The sequence below is a fragment of the Atractosteus spatula genome, chromosome 25 (assembly GCF_055471065.1).
Source record: "Atractosteus spatula isolate fAtrSpa1 chromosome 25, fAtrSpa1.hap1, whole genome shotgun sequence".
NCBI lineage: Eukaryota > Metazoa > Chordata > Actinopteri > Semionotiformes > Lepisosteidae > Atractosteus > Atractosteus spatula.
Window position 1 is genome coordinate 14,935,493 of NC_142730.1, and position 13,777 is coordinate 14,949,269.

The 13,777-nt window shown below is 44.7% G+C and overlaps 4 non-coding genes across 4 annotated transcripts; 2 read left to right on the top strand and 2 right to left on the bottom strand.

Annotated features, from left to right (window-relative positions):
• Positions 1-789: 789 nt before the first annotated feature.
• Positions 790-872, top strand: trnal-cag (transfer RNA leucine (anticodon CAG)). Its single transcript has one exon. It is a non-coding gene; the product is annotated as a tRNA-Leu (tRNA).
• A 6,077-nt stretch (positions 873-6,949) lies between these two features.
• trnak-cuu (transfer RNA lysine (anticodon CUU)) lies at positions 6,950-7,022 on the bottom strand. Its single transcript has one exon. It is a non-coding gene; the product is annotated as a tRNA-Lys (tRNA).
• Positions 7,023-8,196: 1,174 nt separating this feature from the next.
• trnal-cag (transfer RNA leucine (anticodon CAG)) lies at positions 8,197-8,279 on the top strand. Its single transcript has one exon. It is a non-coding gene; the product is annotated as a tRNA-Leu (tRNA).
• A 4,684-nt stretch (positions 8,280-12,963) lies between these two features.
• On the bottom strand, positions 12,964-13,036 carry trnak-cuu (transfer RNA lysine (anticodon CUU)). Its single transcript has one exon. It is a non-coding gene; the product is annotated as a tRNA-Lys (tRNA).
• Positions 13,037-13,777: the final 741 nt, after the last annotated feature.

Here is a 13,777-nt window from a genome sequence, read left to right on the forward strand (position 1 = left end):
GATGCAGACATCGCTCAGAGCTCCCAGTATGATTTTCCCGAGTTCAGTTTTGCAGTGTCTTAGTGCTTTCCTGCTTCCAGTGGGTCTTTGAATGCTCTGCTAAGTAGAGACATGACATAATTACTAATGCGACCGACTGTGCTGGCTGTTCCTGGTTAATAATGATTAATGCGAGAAATCAATATAAACATAACTGCTTCGATTTCGAGGTTCACTTGAAGCATTCGAAGAAACTATCAAAGATCTCAGAACAACCGAAGACACATTTGGTCATCTCCGTATTGGTGAAGATGAAAGAGTCCCGCAAGTGTCAAGCTTGCACAAACACACACGAGAGAGAAACTCAGAACAGAACTTAAGGAAAGGGAGATCCACACTACTTTAATGCACTTTGCTAAGCCCATGGAATGCTTATGAACCATGCATAAGACACATGTAGCAGAGGATGGTTTCGATCCATCGACCTCTGGGTTATGGGCCCAGCACGCTTCCGCTGCGCCACTCTGCTGACGGCCATCCTACGCGTTCCACCTAACTGCTCTTTGTATTTCCTACATAAGTGATGAAAGAGTTGAAAGTTTCAGTGACAAACGCAGACGTCACTTTGAGCGCTTGGTGTTTTGTAGCACAAATCATCACACGCTGCTCTACACTGGATTATAAAGGCCGACACATTTTCCAAACATTTTAATGCTGGAGTCACACTGTAGTATTAATAACAGTGCGATACTCGAAGAGCGTAGTGGGATCGCAGTGGCTCATCAGACCGCTTTGGGGAAGGGGGCTGGCGTCAAGATGGCCGAGCGGTCTAAGGCGCTGCGTTCAGGTCGCAGTCTCCCCTGGAGGCGTGGGTTCGAATCCCACTCCTGACAAAAAGCTTGCTCCATTCCCTCTCCAGTCGGGTGCACATGGGTGAAGCAGCCTGACGTAGGAGACGTGCACCTATAGGCACGCGCGTGTCCCATACCTCTCCTGATTTAGCTCGTACTCCATAGGATGGAAGCGGCTGCTCTGGCTTTTTCACTCGAATATAATCTGATCGCAACAGAAGGCCGTGCAGCCCAGTGCTGGTTTAAGAATGCCTCGTGTCTTCAGGCCCCTATTCCATCAGGTTACCCCTTTGGAATAGTCGTCCGAAAATGACGGAAAAGGAGAAGCACGTAAGCTCCCACAAACTGCCTTAGCATTAGCGGTTGGAATCTGATGGGAGAAAAGCAACCCGGCTCGCCGTCAAGCAATCCATCCCTGGTCTCCCACGTGACGGGCGGGAATACGTACCACTATACTAACGAGGAGCGCTTGCTTGGCGCTTGAAGACACTTCCTCTTGCGGCTACTACTGTTTCCGGTTTCGCCTTTTATTTTCATTCCTCCCAGAGGAGCGCATGAAAACGTTTCCATCTGCGCCATCCTCACCCCTCCACTGCTATGGTCACTGCTCCTCCTGGTGCACTGCAAACACCTATTCAGTCGGTTCTTTCAGTTTGAATAATTAGATCTTCAAAGGCTGGAAGTAGGGCGCAAGGCATGCCAATGCCAAAAGCGTGGTTGTCTGCTTCCAAGTGTGAAATGTCGCTGGGGGACGCTGAAGACATGACTTCCAAGGCAGCAGGTCCAAGCGATTTAGCGTTTGTACAAGAAGCAGGAAGAGAGAAACGGCACTCCGCCTTTTTCTGGGCAGGCGCACGGCGACACGAGAAGGACGCCGTAGTCGGCAGGATTCGACCCGGCGCGGGGAGAGCCCAATGGCTTTCTAGTCCATCGCCTTAACCGCTCGGCCACAACTACAGGGAGCGCCGCCGCCGCCGTCTTGCGATCATTTAACACGGAGGGCGAGGCGGCGGAGGTAACCTTTTTCAACGTCGCTCTCCGTTTCAAAAAAAAAAAAGGCAAATGACATGCTAGCACTCAGACACCCCTCAGAAGATTGAAGGGTGGCTTAAAGCTGGAATGATTAGGTCTCCCCGCTCCGACACCAAAATGGAACTTCGTTAGGCACAGAGAAAGCAACATCGGAGGAGCGTGAACAAGGCTTTCGAAGCTGCTCCACACGGCACTTTGAATCGCAGACATAGCAGTGTTAGAGGCAGGAATCGCCTTTGCGAACGCGATGAGAAACAGAACGCAAGCTCAGGTCCTGCGGTTTAATAAGCAGGCACGGCTTTCATGCGACTGCACATTTCTTTTCTGGAGCGAGTTGACTTTCAGCTTCAAGAAATTCACACAACTTCCGAAATCCGAAATACAAATCTGGCTCATCGCTGCACAAGAAATGCCGCCGGCTGGCAAGAAAATGACAGCGATGTTTTTCCTTAACGACAAACTTCCGATGGAGAAAAACAACGGCGGTGTGTCGTGGAAATTTAACTATCAAGGAAGCCACAAGAGAGAGTTCTCACCTGAGTAAGGTCTTTATTTCAATATTGCAATATTGGGAGCCCTGTTGCCACTTCGCAAAGTGCAACCAGAGACTCAATTTGTCACAAGCAGTACAGGGTTTTTATAAGACGTTGCGCTGTAAAAAAGCTCAGTGCTTTGTCCCTTCAAAAACTTCCCCTTTCCCTAAGACAAAACAGATTACATCATAGAGCGAGAGAAGAAGCACTAGATTTGTTATTCAAAGCTTATCAGTTACTTTCGGCTAATTATAACGAACCAGACAGCATATTTTGTTTTGGTACATTGTCTTCTAAAGTAACCCAAACAGTGTACTTTGTTGACGCACTGTTTTCTAAAATTCTGCACGTACTGTAGCACAGCAATTACATCCTTGAAATATATTATCTAAAAGCACCAATATATTTTTTTCAAAGCTCTCTACATTTTAAGAATCAATTTACTTATTAGATTTCCACTTCAATTCCCTCCTTTTTATTCTTGAAAATGATTAAAAGTTAGATTCTTCATATGGACTCCCAGGAGGCTCCCATACTTCGGATTCTTGCGTTCTTATCAGAACATACTGATGCGCAAACATATTCATTACCATATTTGAAAAGCATTGGAATAATACATGTCATATAGCAACATAAAAACAGGAAGACAAGTATCACAGCCCCTATAATCGGTGTTAGTAACTTAAAGAAAAACATTTCCCCTGGCCCAAACAGTGATTCTAACCAGGAGAGAAATGGGTGAGGCTGTAGAATGAGGCATTAAAGCACATACATAACAAGATGCATTACATTTCTTTAACTTTAACTGTTCTTCTAGTTGTTGTATCTGCCTGGTACTAAAACTACCATTTTCTGGAAAACCTAACTTACTCCACGATGGAAGACACTTTATTCCCCTTTCTCCAAATTCCCTGTACATGTACTTCGCTGGACCGCTCGGTCCTGTTTCCGTCTTCGAATTTTCATTTCCCATTTTTACCGATCGGTGCCTTACTTTAGAACCTTATCACATTAACTACTCCGCAGAGCAAAAACCACACGTCTGTGTTAAGATAAGTTCTTTATGAGTCCCGGACTCATCAAACCCGCGTGAGAACACCCTCACCGGCCTGCTCTTTCTCTGCTATAAGACCACAGAAAAAATTCTTATAAATCGTCTTAAAACAAAAGTTCGTTAAAAGGATCACTTACTGACGTCAGACAGCCGTGAATTCTCCAGACGCGTCTCAGGAAGGACAAACAGTTTATCCTCCGAGGTTCGTCCAATTTGCTAAAATTGTCCGGCTCCGGATGGAGTTTCAGCAGCCGTCCGCGCTCAGGTTAGTGTCCCATCTGGGGTGCCAATTCTGTCGTGGAAATTTAACTATCAAGGAAGCCACAAGAGAGAGTTCTCACCTGAGTAAGGTCTTTATTTCAATATTGCAATATTGGGAGCCCTGTTGCCACTTCGCAAAGTGCAACCAGAGACTCAATTTGTCACAAGCAGTACAGGGTTTTTATAAGACGTTGCGCTGTAAAAAAGCTCAGTGCTTTGTCCCTTCAAAAACTTCCCCTTTCCCTAAGACAAAACAGATTACATCATAGAGCGAGAGAAGAAGCACTAGATTTGTTATTCAAAGCTTATCAGTTACTTTCGGCTAATTCTAACGAACCAGACAGCATATATTGTTTTGGTACATTGTCTTCTAAAGTAACCCAAACAGTGTACTTTGTTGACGCACTGTTTTCTAAAATTCTGCACGTACTGTAGCACAGCAATTACATCCTTGAAATATATTATCTAAAAGCACCAATATATTTTTTTCAAAGCTCTCTACATTTTAAGAATCAATTTACTTATTAGATTTCCACTTCAATTCCCTCCTTTTTATTCTTGAAAATGATTAAAAGTTAGATTCTTCATATGGACTCCCAGGAGGCTCCCATACTTCGGATTCTTGCGTTCTTATCAGAACATACTGATGCGCAAACATATTCATTACCATATTTGAAAAGCATTGGAATAATACATGTCATATAGCAACATAAAAACAGGAAGACAAGTATCACAGCCCCTATAATCGGTGTTAGTAACTTAAAGAAAAACATTTCCCCTGGCCCAAACAGTGATTCTAACCAGGAGAGAAATGGGTGAGGCTGTAGAATGAGGCATTAAAGCACATACATAACAAGATGCATTACATTTCTTTAACTTTAACTGTTCTTCTAGTTGTTGTATCTGCCTGGTACTAAAACTACCATTTTCTGGAAAACCTAACTTACTCCACGGTGGAAGACACTTTATTCCCCTTTCTCCAAATTCCCTGTACATGTACTTCGCTGGACCGCTCGGTCCTGTTTCCGTCTTCGAATTTTCATTTCCCATTTTTACCGATCGGTGCCTTACTTTAGAACCTTATCACATTAACTACTCCGCAGAGCAAAAACCACACGTCTGTGTTAAGATAAGTTCTTTATGAGTCCCGGACTCATCAAACCCGCGTGAGAACACCCTCACCGGCCTGCTCTTTCTCTGCTATAAGACCACAGAAAAAATTCTTATAAATCGTCTTAAAACAAAAGTTCGTTAAAAGGATCACTTACTGACGTCAGACAGCCGTGAATTCTCCAGACGCGTCTCAGGAAGGACAAACAGTTTATCCTCCGAGGTTCGTCCAATTTGCTAAAATTGTCCGGCTCCGGATGGAGTTTCAGCAGCCGTCCGCGCTCAGGTTAGTGTCCCATCTGGGGTGCCAATTCTGTCGTGGAAATTTAACTATCAAGGAAGCCACAAGAGAGAGTTCTCACCTGAGTAAGGTCTTTATTTCAATATTGCAATATTGGGAGCCCTGTTGCCACTTCGCAAAGTGCAACCGGAGACTCAATTTGTTACAAGCAGTACAGGGTTTTTATAAGACGTTGCGCTGTAAAAAAGCTCAGTGCTTTGTCCCTTCAAAAGCTTCCCCTTTCCCTAAGACAAAACAGATTACAACATAGAACGAGAGAAGAAGCACTAGATTTGTTATTCAAAGCTTATCAGTTACTTTCGGCTAATTCTAACGACCCAGACAGCATATATTGTTTTGGTACATTGTCTTCTAAAGTTACCCAAACAGTGTACTTTGTTGACGCACTGTTTTCTAAAATTCTGCACGTACTGTAGCACAGCAATTACATCCTTGAAATATATTATCTAAAAGCACCAATATATTTTTTTCAAAGCTCTCTACATTTTAAGAATCAATTTACTTATTAGATTTCCACTTCAGGTGCGTGTCTGTCGGCTTGATTCAGTTTAATGCAAGTATTCATTCTCTTTCTGGAACATACAGCTTGCGACAGATGAAATACAATTCTTGGCTTTTCTGGGTGGGTGCAGAAGAAATCCTGCCGGCTGCTTCTGGAAAAGAATTCCAGCCTTTTTTACTCTTTAACCAGAAACTTGCGAATGATACAAAGCAAGCGGGGGGCGTTTCTGTGCAGCTGTTAACTGAACGGCTGCTGGTTCAAGCCCACCCAGGGCTTGTTCCGATTTCAACATCATGCCCCCTAAAGGTAGACTGGATTTCTTTGCGTAACATTCACCCTTTGGACATTTCAGGAAAGGTGCGTGTCGATGCAAGACTTGAAAAGCTTTCCATACAACGAAAAAAATAGTGCTTTTGATTGAAGGAAACGGCAAGAGCAGTTTGAGCAGCTCTGGCCTCTCAAGCGCTTTACAAAGTGATCGGCACCTCGATAGGCAGTTTAGAAGGCTGAGAATGATGCTGGAAGCACAGCGACGTTCTAAAACCAGCGCTTGAAAAGCATCTGCATACATAAAATGTCCATTTCTCAAAAGCTAAATCTGCAGCTTCAGAAGATTGTCAGCTGTATGTTTTCGTTCTTTGTTTCCTTTTTTTACATGACAAGCTTTCGAGAAATGAACTGTCGTTTGTGATGAAGGCTGCATTCGAAATTGTGCATCTAGCTTAGTTCAATGAAATCGGAACGTGCGCCTGTCTCAAACGGATGGCTCTTTGCAGGCACACTACGGAAACCTGCGGGCGCAAGTTGGGAGAAGTGACTCTTGCAGAGTGTCGAGCTTCGAGAACAGGACTCCGCTCAGGAAGATATTGCCACGTGTTGAAGAGTTGCTTTTCGCCATTTCTTTCCCATATTTTTCCAGTGCGGTTCAAAATGTTACGTACGTACGTGTTACCTGCAAAATCACAGTGAAACTGTTATGGCGAAAAGATTCCAAATAGTTATTGTATTAGAATAGCTCTGCAATTTCTCAGCCTTCGTACACGCAGTGTTTAAGGAAAGGCTAGAGTAAATGAAACTGTAAATAGACAGGAGCTCTTATCAGTTTTCATACAAGTTATGATGGCTGCAGCTCCTATCTGCGTCAGAGTGACCGGAGCCAACGGATTGTCTGCGGAACCTTTGATTTATCTCTCGGGTAAAGAGATAGATAAGCCCTTTTCATCTCAGTTTCATCACACCTGTGCATTAAAGTTTAGTGCTCGGTACCATCAAGGTGTAAGAGGGTCAAGGATGAGCACGAAACTTTGTTAATAAGGAGACGGGCACCGCCCAACGTGGGGCTCGAACCCACGACCCTGAGATTAAGAGTCTCATGCTCTACCGACAGAGCTAGCCGGGCGCCGGAGAAGCAAGGGGTTTACGTGTCCCTGTTGACGTCAATTGGACAAGGTATACTTCCTGGCTTTTCATCATGTGGTGACCGGATTCGAGAGTAGCACACCCTGTTCTTTGTTGATTACTGTACCTCAAGCAGCGCAAATGTCAGTAATCATTGAAATGTACGACCTACAATCTCCTCAGCATGCCCGCGTGGACTCCTCTGTGATCATCCTTCTACGTTCTGCTGTAGTTTTCATGCAAGTGAAAACCGTGCTCCAAATAACAACGGCACAGTTGTATCCTGCGGTAAGCATTCTTCTAATTCCATCGTTTTGCTCCAGGGAAAAGGTAGCGCATCATAGTGTTGATATTCCAAGGTCTCAGAGTCCGTATTGGATGGCTTGGATGCAGACATCGCTCAGAGCTCCCAGTATGATTTTCCCGAGTTCAGTTTTGCAGTGTCTTAGTGCTTTCCTGCTTCCAGTGGGTCTTTGAATGCTCTGCTATGTAGAGACGTGACATAATTACTAATGCGACCGACTGTGCTGGCTGTTCCTGGTTAATAATGATTAATGCGAGAAATCAATATAAACATAACTGCTTCGATTTCGAGGTTCACTTGAAGCATTCGAAGAAACTATCAAAGATCTCAGAACAACCGAAGACACATTTGGTCATCTCCGTATTGGTGAAGATGAAAGAGTCCCGCAAGTGTCAAGCTTGCACAAACACACACGAGAGAGAAACTCAGAACAGAACTTAAGGAAAGGGAGATCCACACTACTTTAATGCACTTTGCTAACCCAATGGAATGCTTATGAACCATGCGTAAGACACATGTAGCAGAGGATGGTTTCGATCCATCGACCTCTGGGTTATGGGCCCAGCACACTTCCGCTGCGCCACTCTGCTGACGGCCATCCTACGCGTTCCACCTAACTGCTCTTTGTATTTCCTACATAAGTGATGAAAGAGTTGAAAGTTTCAGTGACAAACGCAGACGTCACTTTGAGCGCTTGGTGTTTTGTAGCACAAATCATCACACGCTGCTCTACACTGGATTATAAAGGCCGACACATTTTCCAAACATTTTAATGCTGGAGTCACACTGTAGTATTAATAACAGTGCGATACTCGAAGAGCGTAGTGGGATCGCGGTGGCTCATCAGACCGCTTTGGGGGAGAGGGCTGGCGTCAGGATGGCCGAGCGGTCTAAGGCACTGCGTTCAGGTCGCAGTCTCCCCTGGAGGCGTGGGTTCGAATCCCACTCCTGACAAAAAGCTTGCTCCATTCCCTCTCCAGTCGGGTGCACATGGGTGAAGCAGCCTGACGTAGGAGACGTGCACCTATAGGCATGCGCGTGTCCCATACCTCTCCTGATTTAGCTCGTACTCCATAGGATGGAAGCGGCTGCTCTGGCTTTTTCACTCGAATATAATCTGATCGCAACAGAAGGCCGTGCAGCCCAGTGCTGGTTTAAGAATGCCTCGTGTCTTCAGGCCCCTATTCCATCAGGTTACCCCTTTGGAATAGTCGTCCGAAAATGACGGAAAAGGAGAAGCACGTAAGCTCCCACAAACTGCCTTAGCATTAGCGGTTGGAATCTGATGGGAGAAAAGCAACCCGGCTCGCCGTCAAGCAATCCATCCCTGGTCTCCCACGTGACGGGCGGGAATACGCACCACTATACTAACGAGGAGCGCTTGCTTGGCGCTTGAAGACACTTCCTCTTGCGGCTACTACTGTTTCCGGTTTCGCCTTTTATTTTCATTCCTCCCAGAGGAGCGCATGAAAACGTTTCCATCTGCGCCATCCTCACCCCTCCACTGCTATGGTCACTGCTCCTCCTGGTGCACTGCAAACACCTATTCAGTCGGTTCTTTCAGTTTGAATAATTAGATCTTCAAAGGCTGGAAGTAGGGCGCAAGGCATGCCAATGCCAAAAGCGTGGTTGTCTGCTTCCAAGTGTGAAATGTCGCTGGGGGACGCTGAAGACATGACTTCCAAGGCAGCAGGTCCAAGCGATTTAGCGTTTGTACAAGAAGCAGGAAGAGAGAAACGGCACTCCGCCTTTTTCTGGGCAGGCGCACGGCGACACGAGAAGGACGCCGTAGTCGGCAGGATTCGACCCAGCGCGGGGAGAGCCCAATGGCTTTCTAGTCCATCGCCTTAACCGCTCGGCCACAACTACAGGGAGCGCCGCCGCCGCCGTCTTGCGATCATTTAACACGGAGGGCGAGGCGGCGGAGGTAACCTTTTTCAACGTCGCTCTCCGTTTCAAAAAAAAAAAAGGCAAATGACATGCTAGCACTCAGACACCCCTCAGAAGATTGAAGGGTGGCTTAAAGCTGGAATGATTAGGTCTCCCCGCTCCGACACCAAAATGGAACTTCGTTAGGCACAGAGAAAGCAACATCGGAGGAGCGTGAACAAGACTTTCGAAACTGCTCCACACGGCACTTTGAATCGCAGACATAGCAGTGTTAGAGGCAGGAATCGCCTTTGCGAACGCGATGAGAAGCAGAACGCAAGCTCAGGTCCTGCGGTTTAATAAGCAGGCACGGCTTTCATGCGACTGCACATTTCTTTTCTGGAGCGAGTTGACTTTCAGCTTCAAGAAATTCACACAACTTCCGAAATCCGAAATACAAATCTGGCTCATCGCTGCACAAGAAATGCCGCCGGCTGGCAAGAAAATGACAGCGATGTTTTTCCTTAACAACAAACTTCCGATGGAGAAAAACAACGGCGGTGTGTCGTGGAAATTTAACTATCAAGGAAGCCACAAGAGAGAGTTCTCACCTGAGTAAGGTCTTTATTTCAATATTGCAATATTGGGAGCCCTGTTGCCACTTCGCAAAGTGCAACCAGAGACTCAATTTGTCACAAGCAGTACAGGGTTTTTATAAGACGTTGCGCTGTAAAAAAGCTCAGTGCTTTGTCCCTTCAAAAACTTCCCCTTTCCCTAAGACAAAACAGATTACATCATAGAGCGAGAGAAGAAGCACTAGATTTGTTATTCAAAGCTTATCAGTTACTTTCGGCTAATTCTAACGAACCAGACAGCATATATTGTTTTGGTACATTGTCTTCTAAAGTAACCCAAACAGTGTACTTTGTTGACGCACTGTTTTCTAAAATTCTGCACGTACTGTAGCACAGCAATTACATCCTTGAAATATATTATCTAAAAGCACCAATATATTTTTTTCAAAGCTCTCTACATTTTAAGAATCAATTTACTTATTAGATTTCCACTTCAATTCCCTCCTTTTTATTCTTGAAAATGATTAAAAGTTAGATTCTTCATATGGACTCCCAGGAGGCTCCCATACTTCGGATTCTTGCGTTCTTATCAGAACATACTGATGCGCAAACATATTCATTACCATATTTGAAAAGCATTGGAATAATACATGTCATATAGCAACATAAAAACAGGAAGACAAGTATCACAGCCCCTATAATCGGTGTTAGTAACTTAAAGAAAAACATTCCCCCTGGCCCAAACAGTGATTCTAACCAGGAGAGAAATGGGTGAGGCTGTAGAATGAGGCATTAAAGCACATACATAACAAGATGCATTACATTTCTTTAACTTTAACTGTTCTTCTAGTTGTTGTATCTGCCTGGTACTAAAACTACCATTTTCTGGAAAACCTAACTTACTCCACGATGGAAGACACTTTATTCCCCTTTCTCCAAATTCCCTGTACATGTACTTCGCTGGACCGCTCGGTCCTGTTTCCGTCTTCGAATTTTCATTTCCCATTTTTACCGATCGGTGCCTTACTTTAGAACCTTATCACATTAACTACTCCGCAGAGCAAAAACCACACGTCTGTGTTAAGATAAGTTCTTTATGAGTCCCGGACTCATCAAACCCGCGTGAGAACACCCTCACCGGCCTGCTCTTTCTCTGCTATAAGACCACAGAAAAAATTCTTATAAATCGTCTTAAAACAAAAGTTCGTTAAAAGGATCACTTACTGACGTCAGACAGCCGTGAATTCTCCAGACGCGTCTCAGGAAGGACAAACAGTTTATCCTCCGAGGTTCGTCCAATTTGCTAAAATTGTCCGGCTCCGGATGGAGTTTCAGCAGCCGTCCGCGCTCAGGTTAGTGTCCCATCTGGGGTGCCAATTCTGTCGTGGAAATTTAACTATCAAGGAAGCCACAAGAGAGAGTTCTCACCTGAGTAAGGTCTTTATTTCAATATTGCAATATTGGGAGCCCTGTTGCCACTTCGCAAAGTGCAACCGGAGACTCAATTTGTTACAAGCAGTACAGGGTTTTTATAAGACGTTGCGCTGTAAAAAAGCTCAGTGCTTTGTCCCTTCAAAAGCTTCCCCTTTCCCTAAGACAAAACAGATTACAACATAGAACGAGAGAAGAAGCACTAGATTTGTTATTCAAAGCTTATCAGTTACTTTCGGCTAATTCTAACGACCCAGACAGCATATATTGTTTTGGTACATTGTCTTCTAAAGTTACCCAAACAGTGTACTTTGTTGACGCACTGTTTTCTAAAATTCTGCACGTACTGTAGCACAGCAATTACATCCTTGAAATATATTATCTAAAAGCACCAATATATTTTTTTCAAAGCTCTCTACATTTTAAGAATCAATTTACTTATTAGATTTCCACTTGAGGTGCGTGTCTGTCGGCTTGATTCAGTTTAATGCAAGTATTCATTCTCTTTCTGGAACATACAGCTTGCGACAGATGAAATACAATTCTTGGCTTTTCTGGGTGAGTGCAGAAGAAATCCTGCCGGCTGCTTCTGGAAAAGAATTCCAGCCTTTTTTACTCTTTAACCAGAAACTTGCGAATGATACAAAGCAAGCGGGGGGCGTTTCTGTGCAGCTGTTAACTGAACGGCTGCTGGTTCAAGCCCACCCAGGGCTTGTTCCGATTTCAACATCATGCCCCCTAAAGGTAGACTGGATTTCTTTGCAAAACATTCACCCTTTGGACATTTCAGGAAAGGTGCTGTCGATGCAAGACTTGAAAAGCTTTCCATACAACGAAAAAAATAGTGCTTTTGATTGAAGGAAACGGCAAGAGCAGTTTGAGCAGCTCCGGCCTCTCAAGCGCTTTACAAAGTGATCGGCACCTCGATAGGCAGTTTAGAAGGCTGAGAATGATGCTGGAAGCACAGCGACGTTCTAAAACCAGCGCTTGAAAAGCATCTGCATACATAAAATGTCCATTTCTCAAAAGCTAAATCTGCAGCTTCAGAAGATTGTCAGCTGTATGTTTTCGTTCTTTGTTTCCTTTTTTTACATGACAAGCTTTCGAGAAATGAACTGTCGTTTGTGATGAAGGCTGCATTCGAAATTGTGCATCTAGCTTAGTTCAATGAAATCGGAACGTGCGCCTGTCTCAAACGGATGGCTCTTTGCAGGCACACTACGGAAACCTGCGGGCGCAAGTTGGGAGAAGTGACTCTTGCAGAGTGTCGAGCTTCGAGAACAGGACTCCGCTCAGGAAGATATTGCCACGTGTTGAAGAGCTGCTTTTCGCCATTTCTTTCCCATATTTTTCCAGTGCGGTTCAAAATGTTACGTACGTACGTGTTACCTGCAAAATCACAGTGAAACTGTTATGGCGAAAAGATTCCAAATAGTTATTGTATTAGAATAGCTCTGCAATTTCTTAGCCTTCGTACACGCAGTGTTTAAGGAAAGGCTAGAGTAAATGAAACTGTAAATAGACAGGAGCTCTTATCAGTTTTCATACAAGTTATGATGGCTGTAGCTCCTATCTGCGTCAGAGTGACCGGAGCCAACGGATTGTCTGCGGAACCTTTGATTTATCTCTCGGGCAAAGAGCTAGATAAGCCCTTTTCATCTCAGTTTCATCACACCTGTGCATTAAAGTTTAGTGCTCGGTACCATCAAGGTGTAAGAGGGTCAAGGATGAGCACGAAACTTTGTTAATAAGGAGACGGGCACCACCCAACGTGGGGCTCGAACCCACGACCCTGAGATTAAGAGTCTCATGCTCTACCAACTGAGCTAGCCGGGCGCCGGGGAAGCAAGGGGTTTACGTGTCCCTGTTGACGTCAATTGGACAAGGTATACTTCCTGGCTTTTCATCATGTGGTGACCGGATTCGAGAGTAGCACACCCTGTTCTTTGTTGATTACTGTACCTCAAGCAGCGCAAATGTCAGTAATCATTGAAATGTACGACCTACAATCTCCTCAGCATGCCCGCGTGGACTCCTCTGTGATCATCCTTCTACGTTCTGCTGTAGTTTTCATGCAAGTGAAAACCGTGCTCCAAATAACAACGGCACAGTTGTATCCTGCGGTAAGCATTCTTCTAATTCCATCGTTTTGCTCCAGGGAAAAGGTAGCGCATCATAGTGTTGATATTCCAAGGTCTCAGAGTCCGTATTGGATGGCTTGGATGCAGACATCGCTCAGAGCTCCCAGTATGATTTTCCCGAGTTCAGTTTTGCAGTGTCTTAGTGCTTTCCTGCTTCCAGTGGGTCTTTGAATGCTCTGCTAAGTAGAGACGTGACATAATTACTAATGCGACCGACTGTGCTGGCTGTTCCTGGTTAATAATGATTAATGCGAGAAATCAATATAAACATAACTGCTTCGATTTCGAGGTTCACTTGAAGCATTCGAAGAAACTATCAAAGATCTCAGAACAACCAAAGACACATTTGGTCATCTCCGTATTGGTGAAGATGAAAGAGTCCCGCAAGTGTCAAGCTTGCACAAACACACACGAGAGAGAAACTCAGAACAGAACT